Source organism: Triturus cristatus, chromosome 5_2, assembly GCF_964204655.1.
Source record: "Triturus cristatus chromosome 5_2, aTriCri1.1, whole genome shotgun sequence".
In the NCBI taxonomy this organism is placed as follows: domain Eukaryota; kingdom Metazoa; phylum Chordata; class Amphibia; order Caudata; family Salamandridae; genus Triturus; species Triturus cristatus.
In genome coordinates, this window is record NC_140588.1 from 892203423 (window position 1) to 892219236 (window position 15814).

The following is a 15814-nucleotide window of genomic DNA, read 5'->3' on the forward strand; positions in this document are numbered from 1 at the left end:
CTAGGAGAAGCCATACTTGAAAATGAAGCAGCAATGGCAATGAGTGAAGTGGAAACGGTGATGCAACAAGCACAACAGGAGAATATTGATTTGAAAAACTTAGAGGAACATCTGAATACTGAACAGAAATAAATATATCACCAATTTACACAACAGATAGAACATGGATTACTGCATGAAAAGAATGATTGCCAATGTACATCATTTAGACCTATTCTATTCAGTGGACAAGCTGGAATGGGGAAAAGTTTCTTGATTAAATGTTTGTCAAGTTATCTACAGAAAACAACTGCTCCAACTGGGTTGGCAGCACACAACATTAAAGGGATTACATTACATCGTCTACTTATGTTACCGGTAGAACATGAAAATAAGTTGGAATATCACAAGCTATCTGGAGAGGCTTGTTTTGAAGTTTCAAGAGTACTGAAGAAAATGAAACTTCTGATAATTGATGAAGTAACCATGGTCTCAAACCTAATGCTTGCGTTTGTACATTTGAGGATGCAGCAGATTTTAAAAACTAATTACGATGTTTTATTTGGAGGAAATCATGTAATTGTATTTGGGGATCTACTACAACTCACACCTGTGAAAGGCCAACCAGTTTTTAAGACCCTTTTTCATGAGAACACAAAAAAATCATTGGCAAGTATTGGAAATGTGAACATTTGGCCTTTTTTTGAATATAAAGAACTTATTAAGAACATGCGACAAGCAAATGATGAAGATTATGGAAACATTCTTCGAAATATTAGAATTGATGTCTTAACAAAGGATGGAAAAAAAGCTTTAGAAAGTCAGCAACTAAAATACTTGATTCCAAAAGAAAATATTGCACCTGAAACAATCTACCAAAAAATTGCAGAAAGGAAATCTATAATTTGCCTTTTGCCAACACTAAAAGAATGCTCTACATTCAATGAAGAACTCTTTAAACTGGAGAATGAACTGATAATGAAAATGGTAGCCACTGATAAAATAGAACATGAAGGAGTAACTATTCTGTCAGAGAAATTACAGTTAATATTAGACTCTTTGGAAAAATCAATATCTAAGACTGCTGGTTTGGAAAAGACCTTATATATATCTGTAAACGGTTCGGTAATATTACGGCGTAATTTAGATGTTGAGAAAGGTTTAGTAAATGGAGCAATGGTGAAAGTTGCTGACTGATGGAATTGAATTTTTGAAGATTACATTTGATCAGATTGAGGAGGTGTAACAGATTGCACGATGTTCTGTTCGTTTCTTGCTTGTAAAAGATTTGTATGTTCGTAGAAAACAGTTTCCTGTTTGTTTAGCATATGCAGTGACCATTAATAAATCTCAAGGTTTAAGTGTAGACAGTGCTTTGGTAAATATTGGAAGTTCTGTGTTTAAAGAGGGTATGACATATGTTGCATTGTCTCGAGTAAGAACATTATCCGGATTGTATTTGATTGATTTTGATGAGCAAAAGGTTAGTGCAAATGTAAATTGTGTAAAAGAGTACAATAGGTTAAGAAGATTCTATGTTCCTAGCTTAGGTGAATATCCTATTTATGAAAAACGTTTGATACGTCCAAAACGAAAATATGATAAACATTTTAGTGAGGTTGTAAAGAAGAAAAGAATTGAAAAGAAAGATGAGTCTGAAAAGAAAATGGAAGTGGACACGGTTGCTAATATTGTAGGATATCAGTTAGAAAATAGTTCAGGTATCAACTGCTATGCTAATGTAATCGTGAACGTTGTGTATTTTTAGAAAATCTACAGCATGCAATTATGGAAAATCAAGACAAAAGATTCTAGGGCTTACTTATGAGCCCTTGCATCACTTTTGCGCCACCGGTCTGTCACTTTTGGTGACGCACCAGCGGCATAAAAAGTGAGCCTTGTTGCACCATATTTACAAAGTGATGCATCTACCTAAATGCGTCACTTTGTAAACCCCTGCGTCAAATTATACCTGCGCCAGGTATAATGAATGCAGGGGGGCGTTCCGACACAAGAAAGGGTCGTAGAAGTGACGCAGTGAATCTATGCTGCGTCACTTCTAGGACGCAAATGCGTCAATATTTTATGCCTGCCTCACAGCAGGTGTAAGACTGACGCAGGCACATTTCACATAGGACTTGACTATGTATAGTGAGCAATTGCTGGAGTTGCATCATTTTTGTGACACACTCCAGCAATGCGTTTTTTTTGCGTCTACAGATACGTCAGAAATACTGACGTATCTGTATATCCTTGCGACATGATGCGTCATACTGTAAATATGACACATCATTGCTATAGCAAGGAGGGCTCAATGAAAAGTGATGCATCGCTGTTTTCTCGCAGCGATGCGTCACTTTTCATAAATGAGGCCCTCTGTTCTTTGTTACATTACATTTTTGAAACGTTGAAAACTGATAAAACGAAAATCCATACTTCTGACGTGTGGGATCTTTTAGATATATGTACTGGTTCTTTACAATTTACACTTAATGTACAGCAAGATGCTCAAGAATTTCTTATGTTTATGCTTGCAGTATTGGAAGATGAAGGAATACAAATTGAAAATCTGTTAGGACTATGCTACAAATGGGAACATACATGTGAGAGCTGTTCATTTTCATCTACCACTAAAATAGACACTGAACAATTGATATATTTGACAATACCAGATTGCAAAACAGTGTCCTCCAGCGCCTAGAGACCCTTACGGGTGATTGTTCGCGCTTTACAAATGTGGATTATTATTAATAAATTAGTGAAATCAGCTAATCAAGATATGGTTTGTACTCAGTGCAAATCGGAAATGTTGTCAACATTATTTATAGAAAGATTTGGACAATATGTCATTTTAATGCTGCAATGTTGTAGAGTAGAACAAAATTGGAAACCAAAATTACAAATGTTGTGGCAGGTCAAGTGTCAATTACAGGAAGAACTTTTAAAACAGTGGCTATTGTTTTCCACGATGCACCTACTTCAACATCTGGACACTTTACTGTGTATTTAAAATGCAATAAAGGCTGGACACTATGTAATGATGCACATTTGGGGGCCTGTTAGGATGGTGGGCCGAAAACCACCCCGACTGCCATGGAATCGGAAATCAACCGCCCGCCGGTACCGTGGAAAAACCGGCGTCCAAAACACACCGACCGCGGCGGAATGAGGCCAAGAAAAACCACCCGTAGCGGGCGGAGATGGCCAAACCCCATCCACGGAGGTCACATTCGCGGTGGAAAACAATCAAACCGCCGCCAGGACAGCGGAGACACCGCACGTTAAATTAGGATAACCCCGATGCCCCCGCGGTACGTTCCGCAGTTACCGACCGCCGCGGTCGCAGATAGTGATGAATGGGAGAGCCGGCGGAAGAGCTGCAGCACAGCCACTGCTGTGGACACTCCGTGACAAATATGGTGGACGAAAGAAAAAACCCACATCAAGGCCACAAAGTGCACACGGCAAACTAGCCATGCACCAAAAAACACACCCCAATGACACAACCACATGGCAAATACAAAAATACAAATCCCAGGACAACCCACACAACACACCTGACAGCAATACCCCATTTGGACACACCCACATAGCTGAGTATAAAATCAGCCCCTTCCCTGACCACAATCCTTTGCAACGTTCCAAGACTGAAGGCCACTAACCCTGATAACAAAGGATAGGCAAAGCAACCACACCATCACTACTCATACCACACACAGCACCACAACCACTTCCACACCTGCACCTCTGACCCCCTGCACATCACACACCATACACATCACCCCCACCTCACCACTCACACCCCTGCACCCATAACCCCTTTGCACATCACACACCATGGCAACACATAAAATGCAAAAATTCACAGAGAGTGAATTGAAGGTTATGGTAGATGAGATAGTCAGAGTGGAACCGCAACTGTTTGGTAGCCTGGTCCAACAGACACCATTAGCTACAAGAGCACAAATGTGGGCAATGATAGTCGGTAAGGTCAATGCAGTAGGGACCACCCCGCACTCGAAAAATGAAATCATGAAGCGGTGGCATGCCCTGAAGAAGGTTGACAAACAGAAGAGGAGCAAGAACCGTGACATGGGTTAGGGGACTGGCGGTGCCCCTCCCATCCCACCAAAACCATTCAATGCATGGGAGGAGAATGTGCTTGCCATACTGCACCCAGAGAGTCTCACAGGAGTAGCTGGGGGAGTGGAGGCTGGTAAGAACAAACTCATGACTACCATCACACTGCTATGTACTGTCTTGAACAACTACAAAGCTACACCACCTACACCCAAGTACACTCATATGCACCACACACTCCCCAACACATGTTCCACAGATCCAACATTCACTCACTCCCATCCACCCCAAATGTAGCTAGCAACATTACTATGGGGGCATGTGCACAGGCAGCCAGCACAACAACTCCCACAAGGCCCCCTTGTCCCACAGCTCAGCAAGATGGAGCACTCCACACCCAGAAGCAGTTAGAAGCCATTGGCTCACCACAAACAAACTAACAGGTAGGTAGCCATCTTGCCATGGAGGCTGTTTGGGGGTAAGAGGCCTGCACTACAACTCCCACCATGCCCTCATCCCACCCCTGAGCAGGATGAAGCACTCCACACCATCCAGAAGCATCTGGAAGCCATTGTCCCACTACAAACAAACAGGTAGGTAGACCACATCCCTGGGAGGACTGTTTGGGGGTGGTAGGCCGACACAAAAACTCATACCCGGCCCCCTGACCCACCCCTGAGAAGGTTGAAGCACTGCTCCCCACCCAGAAGCTTTATGAAGCCATTGTCTCACTACAAACAAACTAACATGTGGGTAGCCATCTTCATTAACCCTGGGCGTAGTTCGCGAAGTAGCACTTCGCAAAGCTATGCAAAGTGCACTTCGCACTACGCGAGCTACGCGTAGCACTTCGCGAACTGCATAGTACCCTGTTCGCACTGTGCAAGATGTCGTTTTCAATGATTGCACAGTGCAGACAAGCAACCGGCACTGTGCAATCATTGAAAACGGCATCTTGCACAGTGCGAGCTGTAGTTTTCTGCCGCTCGAGTAGATTTTTACTCGAGCGGCAGCTTTTTCAACGCGGACTGGTAGTTTCTTATCGCGAGCGGTCGCGAGCATACGCGACCACTCGCAATGAGAAACCTGACCTCCTCGCGTTGAGACTCTTGCCGTGAGGTTTATTTTCCACGCTCGCGATCGCCAACTTGATGTTGCTGAACGCGAACGGGGAAAAAGTCTCGCCGGGATGTCATTTTGCTTGCTCACGGTCGCCAACTTGACATTGAGGACCGCGAGCAAGCAAAAAATGACCGCTGCACTACGCAACACTACGCTACGCATGTTCGCACTGCGCTATGTGCAATTCGCGTAGTGCGAAGTAGCTCAAACTTCGCAAACTTCACGAGCATAGCGTAGTGCTTTGCCCAGGCTTAATCTTCATAGGGAGGGGTGTATGTGAGTTGGAAGACTGCAGTAATACTACCACCAGGCCCCCAGGCACACACCTGAGCAGGATGAAGCACTCCACACCCAGAAGCAGTTGGAAGCCATTGTCCACTACAAACAAACTAACAGGTAGATAGCCATCTTGCCATGGAGGCTGTTTGGGGGTGGGAGGCCTGCACTACAACTCCCACCATGCACCCTGTCCCACACCTGAGCACGATGGAGCACCACCCCCACCAAAAGCATGTTGCAGCCATTGCATTGTTGACCGTCATCTAATAGGTAGGTTGCCATCTTCAAAGGGAAGTCTTTGGGTGGGCTGCACTACAACTCCCACCAGGCAGCCCTGTCCCAACACAAGCAGGATGGAGCACTCCACACCCAGAAGCAGTTCCAAGCCATTGGCTCGCTACAAACAAACTAACAGGTAGGCAGACATCTTCCCTGGGAGGTCTGTTTGGGGGTGGGATGCCTGCACAACAACTCACCACAGGCCCCCTCCTCCCCCAGACCATCAAGATGGAGTATCCCCTCCCACACAGATGCATGTGTCAGCCATTGTCTCACTACAAACAAACTAACAGGTAGGTAGACATATCATGCTTGCTTGTCACACCCCTGAGCAGGATGCAAGCCTCTACCACACACACACACAGATGTTTCAAGTCACAGACTTGAGGTAAGTAGCTAGTATGTGCACATAGCCATTCTCCTCAAAAAGCCACATGACAACACAATCCCTTTCATTGCACACACACACACACACACACACACACACACACGCACACACACACACACACACACACACACACACACACAGATCATATTGCCACTGACAGTGTGCACACAGCTAAGCAAATTAAACTCTCACAGCAACCAAAGTGTGACACACTAATGCACATGTAGAAGAAAGTCTGGGCACAATCATGCACATCACTGAATTCCATGTGTAAGTGCCATGGAGCCAGAGCGGCAAGGAGCAAATGAGAAACAAGAAAGCATGGTTGTTGGTACAAATCCAGATATGCACATGACAAGACAAAGGTATGCAGGAGATGACAATGGCCAGTTCATGCCCAGATGTAAAGTCTGGCAGGGCAGAGTAAGCCAAAAATAGTCCTCACAGATATTTTTGGTTGTGCTAGTCCCCAGATGGCAACATGTCCTTGTACTCACAAAATATGCACGTTGCGCATGGTAGGTATTGACAACTCACACCATGGACAAGTAATGCATGTACCACAGCAGCTCAGGAGGCACAGTAGTGCATATAGAAAAAAATTTGATGATTAGTCAACTGTGTGGTGTACAAACAGTGAATGATATACAGATAACACAAAGCTTTTGGGGTGCACTACAATGACCATCTCCCATCTGACCCACAGGTGATCAAGAACTCAGTGCATAGGACAACACCAGCAACCTGCAGAGCCAGTCTCCCCCCCCCGGTACATGGACTCTCAGATGTTGACTCCTGGTATTCTCTGGATGATGAGCTCGAAGCCAGCCCATCTGGTGTGCCAGGGCGCAACAGGTCCCAGGACCCCATCATCCCCCCACCACAACTGCTGCAATACCAACGTCTCTGTAGACCCCTGCTGTTACGGCCTCTGCATCCTCCACCACCAACATCACCACCACCACCACCAACAGCACCACCACCAGTGCTGCCTGCAACACTCTCCCTGTCGCAATGTTGTGACCACTCGATTATCTCATTTACCACAGCTGTCAACTCACTGCTCCACTAATCACCTTACACACATGTTGTGTCTGCTCCATCTTTATTCCAGGATGTACAGTCTTCAACATGATTACAATGTACCGGGAGTATGGAATTTATGTAGGCAAGGAGAGGTTGAAGGCACCTAGGAAAACACAACAGAGCAACATTCACTAGTCTGGGTGTGGCATCACAAACATCACACAACACCTACCATCAAGATAATCCAACATGCACACATCACAATGGGCAACAAGTGCCAACATACACATCCTGTTGATGTACAAAACGACCCTGTTCCAGAACCATTGTCAGCCACTACTGAGTCAACAACCGGCTGCAGTCACAAAGCCCACATACACCTTCACAACTACAGCAACATCATCAGACAATGGATCCGTTGTACATTGTCACTCACCTTCAAGTGAAGTAGTGGGTGATGAGCTGTTGACGCAGGTCAACACCTTCATCCTCTCCACTGTCCTCATCACTGGACATGGGTTGGTTTGCAGGCGGGGGCCTTTGCTGGTCATCATCATCCTGGATCAGGAGGATCTTCTTGCAAATGGCTAGGTTGTGAAGCATGCAGCATGCCACTACAATCTGACTCACCTTCCCGGGCGAGTACATCAGTGCACCTCCAGTCTTGTCCAGGCAGCGGAAACGTGACTTCAGCAGACAAAAGGTACGCTCCACCACACAACGTGTCTCCCCATGGGCATCATTGTAGCAGACATCAGCTGGTATTCTGGGTTTCCGCAGTGGGCTGAGCAACCAAGGACGGTTGGGATATGCAGAGTCACCTATGTGTGACAAACACAGATACACATTGCAATGTTGCTGGGTCAGAGGACAGCATGTCACACACACAGCACACTATTTGACTATGCACGCTCTGGAAGCAGATTAGCCATCAGCTGGGGTACAATGCTGTTCCGCAGGATGGGCCAAGCCTGGAAAGTTGGCACACACGTGCAAGATGATCATATCTGCCCGGCACACCACCTGCACATTTATGGAGTGGAAATGTTTCCGATTCCTGCAGATGTGCTCACATGCCTGTGGTGGTACAAGCCAAACATGGGTGCAATCAATGGCACCAACAACATGGGTAATGTGTCCAAGGGGATAAAAGTCTCCCTTCACAGCAGCCAATTCCTGCCCCCTGGGGAAATGGATATATGTGTCCTTGTAGATCATCATAGCGAACAGAATATCAGGCAGCACCATGCTGAACATAGGTTGTGACATCCCACCTGGATATGTTCGGCGAGGCTGCAGGTGGGGCTCCAACTGAGCACAAAGGGTCTGTGGGGTGGCTCTATCCAGACGGATTTTCCGGATGATCTCCTCAATCTCCATGTCTGCCAGCACTGTGAAGGGACAATGCAGATTTGGTCTCCTCCTAGTTGAGATGAAAGTGGACACATGTCAATGCAATACGTCATGAGATGGGCACACCATCTCACGTTTTGGCGGACACAATGCCAACAATGACTGTTATCAAAATTGTGTTACAGACCAGCTGACATGTAGGGACTCCTTCAGCTACACTAATCGTACACCTCTCAACTGACACGCAGCAAGTACCTCCAAATCATCCTCGCCATATGAAAATGCACATAGGGATATGGCCACATTCACCATGGGCACGCCTGGGAGTATATCATCAAGCATTTGTATAATAATGCAACACCACTGTCTCACACCTAGCTGCTTCACCTGACACACCTTCAGGTGTTAGTCGAACCTGGCACACATCAACAACACACAGACCACAGGCTGAGCGTACATGACGAGTGTGTGCATGGTCAAACATAAGCGAACAGGCACATATGGACAATCTTCATCTTGAAAAACATCGCAGTGATTTTCCCTGCACTTTTAGATATTGACATGTGTACACATTGGGGAGTCCATAACAACACTGTCCTGTGTACAGGCCCATCAATATCACAAATGACATGTGAGGGAGTACATGCCAATATAAGAAATCACATACACAAACATGGCATGTGTAGTCAGTAGTGGGGTACATGGCACATTGGCATTGTGTGCACAATGACGTGCCATCAACCTTGTGGCCACTGTGGATGACTGCCAGATGGCCATTGACACAGCATGATGTGTCCATTGGTGCTGTCACAGTCATCCGCCACCCAAATCCTGGTAACCCATGTCACTGTATGGCACCCAACTTGCGGTAGCTACCGCCTTTGCCCCTGCGGTGTGCCACCGCCAATGCCCGTGAAACAATTGCGGTAGTGATGGGCATCTACACATGGTGAAATGGCAGTTGGCATGCTCCGCCACCCAAAACCCGGCCACCCATGTCACTGTATGGCACCCAACTTGTGGTAGCTACCACCTGGCCCCTGCGGTGTGTCACCGCCAATGCCCGTGGACCATGCCCTTACAGCCAATGGGATGCGTCATCGCGGTAGCATGATGCAATTTTGAAAATCGCAGTAGGCGTGGTCTCTGGTCTGCCACGCGGAGTCGGTCATTGGATGCAATGGAAAGATGCACCACCGCGGTAGTGCCCGCCTGGCCCCTGCAGTTTATCACCACCATGGACCATGCCCTTACAGCCAATGGGATCCACAATCGTGGTAGCATGATGCAATTTTGAAAATCGCCGTAGGCATGATCCGCCACCGTAGAGCCGGTCATTGGATGACCTGGAACACCAATTGCAGCAGCTTAGAACCACTGAAATGACACCAGGGGGCTATATATGTGTGGGAGAGAGCCCCACATTTCCACTGCTCACAGAGCCTGCTGCCTGAGAACCCTCACCTGCTGCTGCCTCCAGGGAATGCTGCCTGAGACCGCTCCCCTGCTGCTGCCTCCAGGGACTGCTGCCTGAGACCCCTCACCTGTTGCTGCCTCCAGGGACTGCTGCCTGAGATCCCTCACCTGCTGCTGCCTCCAGGGACTGCTGCCTGAGATCCCTCACCTGCTGCTGCCTCCTGGGACTGCTGCCTGAGACCCCTCACCTGTTGCTGCCTCCAGGGACTGCTGCCTGAGAGCCCTCACCACCCACTGCCGCCGCTGCTGTCTCATGTCCACAGTGATGGCAAGGACTGAGAAGATCCGTGCCAGTCCCTTCACAAGCAAGGAGCTGGAGGTCCTGGTGGACGAGGTGCTCACACAGTACCCAAGGCTATATGGTGACCCAAATGTCGTGGTAACTCTTCAACAGTGGGGGTGAGAGTGCAGGGGGGCACACATGCAGTCAGTCTGATGCAGTATGTGCCTGAGAGTGTGGAGTTGTGTCATGCAGTGCCTAACATGCTGTTTCCTAGGGTGAAGGGGGTGCACCCTACTCCACACGTTTCCCTGCCTGCACATCAAGATTGGAGAGACATGGGTTGTCTTGTCAGCCATACAGTGATGCAGCAAGTTGGTGATACTGGAGTCAGGACAGTGATTGCTTGTGTGAATGGCTGTGTGGGACCCTGTTGTCCATCTCAGTGTGAGCCCACCTGGCCAGCACAGTCACCGCCCAATCTGACAAGGACACATCACTGAATGTACAGTGTTACATGTGTGTTTTTTGCAGGACTCTCCATCAACGAGCCATGTCAGCCCTGTAGATTGCACACGACAGGCCCAGTGAGAAAGGTGTGGGTTTGTGAGATCATGTCCCTCAATGTGACATCCATGACACAGTGAGATAATCACAGGGCAAGGTCTTTGAGGACTGCACAGTGTTGGACACAGTGAGTCTCCCACCATACACATGTTGATATGTGAAGTATGTCTTGCTCTATCTACAAATGGACAGTAGGTATGGGTAGGCTACACATGGCTTTCTGTGCTGGCATCCTGCTTGTATATGAGATGTGCAGGTACTATGTCCCCTCTCACACCTGCATGCATGTACGTGTGCTTCCCACATGCAGATGTACCGTGTGAGATGCATTCCTGTCTCTGCAAGACATATCTGTGGATTTGGGATGAATGTGTTTCATGCTACTGTCCTGAGTGATTTTGTTACATGACACTGTCTCACTGATGTTTTCCCCCTCTTGTCTCCCATGCCTGCAGCTCGAAGTACACCAGCATAAGGCCGTGTGGAGGGCCATAGTGAGCAAGGTGCGGGCTGGGTGTCTCAAACCGACGGCGCACCCACAGCCACAAGAGGTGGGATGACATCTCACGGCTGGCAAAGAACGTTGCGCAGATAACACTGGGGCTGCTCCCTCGCACTGGCAGGTTGGCACGGCGCAGTATGACACCACTAATGTGCCAAATCTTGGCTGTGACACAGCCTGAGCTGGATGCACGATTGAAGGAGCCATCAGCAGCAAAGTAGGCGTGAGTATTCTGGGAAGGGTGATTTTGGCTGTGTGTGGCTGCATGTGTACACAGCCTGTGCTAGCGCCGGGCTATGTGATGTTATTAGTGTGATGCAGTGGCTTGTAAGTGGCCTCTGAGCTGGGTGCAGCTGTCATGCATTTGTCCTACCTGTACTTCGTAAGGGAATTCAAGTACTGGGCATTTCAATAGCATTCTGGGTCATGGACTTCAGGTCTGAGCTATTGGTGTTACTGTTTGAACGGAGCCACATGTAGGATGTTGTGCTGTGTGGTCAGCACATGGCTCACTTAGGCCTGGTTTTCTTGTTTACACGCACTGTTTGAGTAACAAAAGTGTGTTAGCACAATGGTATTGCACAGGGTGGCGTGCAACATGTAGATTTAGTCATCTTCAGTGTTGATTTGCTTGCATATGTTTATTCTGTTGCTGCCACTGAACTGACCCTACATCTCTCTCTCATGCAGCATCTCCCATGGTCACGGAGGGACAGGGGACAGACACCAGTGGTGGGGAAACAAGCACAACAGCTGCACAAGAGCCCAGTGACACAGATGTGACCAGCGCCTCGGAGAGGTACAGGAGTCTGCTGGAGGAATCACAGCCAGAGATGCAAAGTTCAACGTCATCTGATGCCAGCGGTGACGCATCCATGTTGGTGGGCACAGGGAACGGGGACTCTGCATCATCTTCCACCACACAGCGAACAGTGCCCACCCTCCCAGCCACTTCCTCTGGTGCTGCCCGTGTTCGCACCAGTAAGCGGGGAAGGGTGTCCTTCACCTCAGGAACTGCTGCCCCTGTCCCCCCTGCTGCCATCAGTGCTGAGTCTGTGGACCTTTTGCGCCAGCTGTGTGTAGGCCAGACAGCCATCCTCAATGCATTCATAGACCACGACAAAAAATTGGCTCAGTTGATTGCTTCCATGGAGGGCATACATTCAGATGTGGGTGGGCTGCACCGGACTGTCCAGTCTTTGTCCTCTGCAGTGATGGCAACCCTTCAACTGGCACAATCTCGTAGTCCAGCTCCAGTCCCTTTGTCCACCCCCATGCCAGTGGCCACGTCTGACGATAGTGACCACGCTCCACAGACCTCAAGGTCACGATACAGCACACGTAGCACGCAGCAGCAGCCCAAGCGGTCCAGGGCGTAGACACCATCCTCACAGAAAACCAAAGCCACCCCAGAGCGCAAAGACAAAAGCCCGTCAGGCGACACCAGGGGCCAAAAGGCTAAGAAGCAGACCTCAGGGTCACATGCCTCAGAGGCATCCATAGCCAAGGACTCTACTGTCCCCAAAGCATCTCGCAAAGACAAGCAGACAATTTCCGTGCCCAATGAGAAGGTGGTGCCTGCCAAGGGTACACATAAGAAGGGCCAGAAGGCAGATTCACCAACTAACTTGACTCCCATTCCAAGCCCAGTGAAGCAGGGAAAGGAGGGCACTGTAGGGGGAACACCTGGTAGACAGGGGATGGAGGGGGCAAAGGCAAGGCCATGCGAAGCATACCGCTGGATCCAGCACGTACCCAGAGGGAGGGCCAGCGTCTGCACCTGATGCAGCCTTGGTGTTGAGTGTGCCTGTTGTGGCCACACCACTTACCATTGATCCCAAGTCAGGCAAGTCATTTAGAATCCTCAAGAAGTGGAAAGGCACCCCTCCACAATCTCCCACCCACACTGTGTCTCACGTCTGCATGACTCCACCTCCATGTGCCACTACACCACCTGGTCCAAGCAGCCCTCCGGCTTGCCAAGACACTGATAGCTCTGCCTCAGCTGGGCCTCTCTCTCCCCAGTCAAGTGCTCCAACTGTGCCCAACACACAGCCAGCTCCCAGTCTGACTGACAGCCAAGTCTGCATGTTAGTCACCCTCACACACCTGTCTCTCCCATAGCGGGGCTTGTACTGCATATCGTGACACCCCAGACTGTGTTGCTGACCATGGCAGGGTACAATGGCACACATTCCCTGTGCAGCTTCTCATGGACTCACTCTGCACTTTGTCCTGCCCACTGGCCTTGTCGTTCACTGCTGTTCCCCTTGCCTGTGCAGCTTCTCATGGACTCAGTCTGCGATTTGTCGTGCCGACTGGCCTTGTCGTTCACTGCTGTGTGCCCCCTGCCTGTTCAGCTGCTCATGGACTCAGTCTGCACTTTGTCCTGCCCACTGGCCTTGTCGTTCACTACTGTGTGCCCCTTGCCTGTGCAGCTTCTCGTGGACTCATTCTGCACTTTGTCCTGCCCACTGGCCTTGTCGTTCACTGCTGTGTGCCCCTTGCCTGTGCAGCTTCTCATGTACCTCATCTGCACTTTGTCCTGCCCACTGGCCTTGTCGTTCACTGCTGTGTGCCCCCTGACTGTGCAGCTTCTCATGGACTCACTCTGCACTTCATTTTGACCACTGGCCTTGTTGCTCCTTGCTGTGTTGAACTATTCCCTGTGCAGCTTCTCATGTACCTCATCTGCACTTTGGACTGGCCACTGGCCTTGCTGTTTGCCCCTTGCCTGTGCAGCTTCTCATGGACTCAGGCTGCACTTTGTCCTGACCACTGGCCTTGTCGTTCACTGCTGTGTGCCCCCTGACTGTGAAGCTTCTCATGGACTCACTCTGCACTTCGTTTTGACCACTGGCCGTGTTGCTCCTTGCTGTGTTGAACTATTCCCTGTGCAGCTTCTCATGTACCTCATCTGCACCTTGGACTGGCCACTGTCCTTGCTGTTTGCCCCTTTGCCTGTGCAGCTTCTCATGGACAAGCTCTGCATTTTGAGCCTTGCTCTTCTCTAATGTTGGTGCCTATCTATGCAATTTGTGAATAAAGACAGGTGCTCCTGTTGTCTGTTTTATCAGTGTCCTTACTGAATAAAGTTTTTCCTGTGTGTATATGGTTTACTGTGCCACATGCCCTGTGTGCCACTTCAACATTGCCAATGGCTTGTTTGTGTGTTGACTTGTTAAATATTGTACTGGGGTGACAGGGACTTCAGTTCTTTCTGACTGTGATACTTGTGGGTGCAATGATGTTGTTTTTAGATGGCCTGCGGTTATCATTTTTATTGTTTGTTCATGTTGGCTATATTGTACACGTCAGGTTTAGGGGCACTGTTAGCACAGTGTTGGATTCTTTCTTCAGGATTGCAGGCAGGCAGGCTGGTCAGGGTCATCCTGTGTGTATGTTCGTACTTTCTGTGTGCCCAGCAGTGTAGGTGTATGTTTATGTTGTGATGGGCAGTCATCCTAGTCACATGGGTTACTTTCAATGTGTGCCATTGGGTGGTCAAGAAGTGATCAGTGTGAAGGGGATGAGTTTGTCGTGAGTGTTGATTTGTGTGTGCCCATGCAATGTCAACTACACACGTGTCACCCAGGAGTAGAGTGCTTGTTTGAATGATTGTTCAGGCCTGTGATTGTGATTGTGTGCACATGTGTGAGTTGTATGTTGTGCACTGTGCAGTGTGTTGGTGTGTCCTTGCAGTTCAGGCTGACTCCTACTTGTTGCTTTTGCCAATTGTGAGTATGCAGAGTGTGTGAATGGCAAGTCAGGGTTGTGTTTTGTTGAACAGCCATGTGTCTTGATACTGTTTATACTCACTTTGCATACCTGCTCAACCACACTGACATTGTGGGTATGATGTTCTCATGCATTGCTGTCACATGGTGCTTTATTGCCTCCAGTGTGGCATGTGGTGTGCGGTGTCATACCATCCCCTATCTGTGCTTCAGACGCCTTGACATTGTGAGTCTGCACTCCCTCTATTTGTGTATGGTACACTCCTGCCATGTCCACTACTGAAGTGCACATCACTTCACTTTGATGTCAGCTGTCCCCTTGGGTTGCCTGTGTGTGTGCCTCCCCATCACTTCATTTGTGACACTGTGCTTTGTGGTTCAGATTTTTGCCCAGGAGCAATGTGCCACTCAGGACATTTCCCCAATTAGTTATCTGTGTTGTTCTTGTACCGTCCAGCAGTCATGGTTGCTCATGTGCAGTTCAACTATTTGTGCTGCCCAGTTCTCTGGTCAAGTTGTTTCCACTTTTGTGTCCCAGACTTGTGCATCTGTGGGTGTTGCGTTAGGTGTATGTCTGTATGCGGGGGTACTGCTTGACTTCCTGAGTGTGATGTTGTCAGTGTGCTGTTTTGATTGTTGTTGTGGGTGTTCATGGTGTGTCACTCATAGCTGTGTGGGACTGTTATGTTTTGTGTGAACACACTGCTTGTTGTGCATGCAGTGCTGTGGGTGTATGTTGCCTTGTCCTGGCCTGGTGTGCATCCCCTGATGTCCTGTGGTGTTTGCTATGTGATTTATTGTCATGG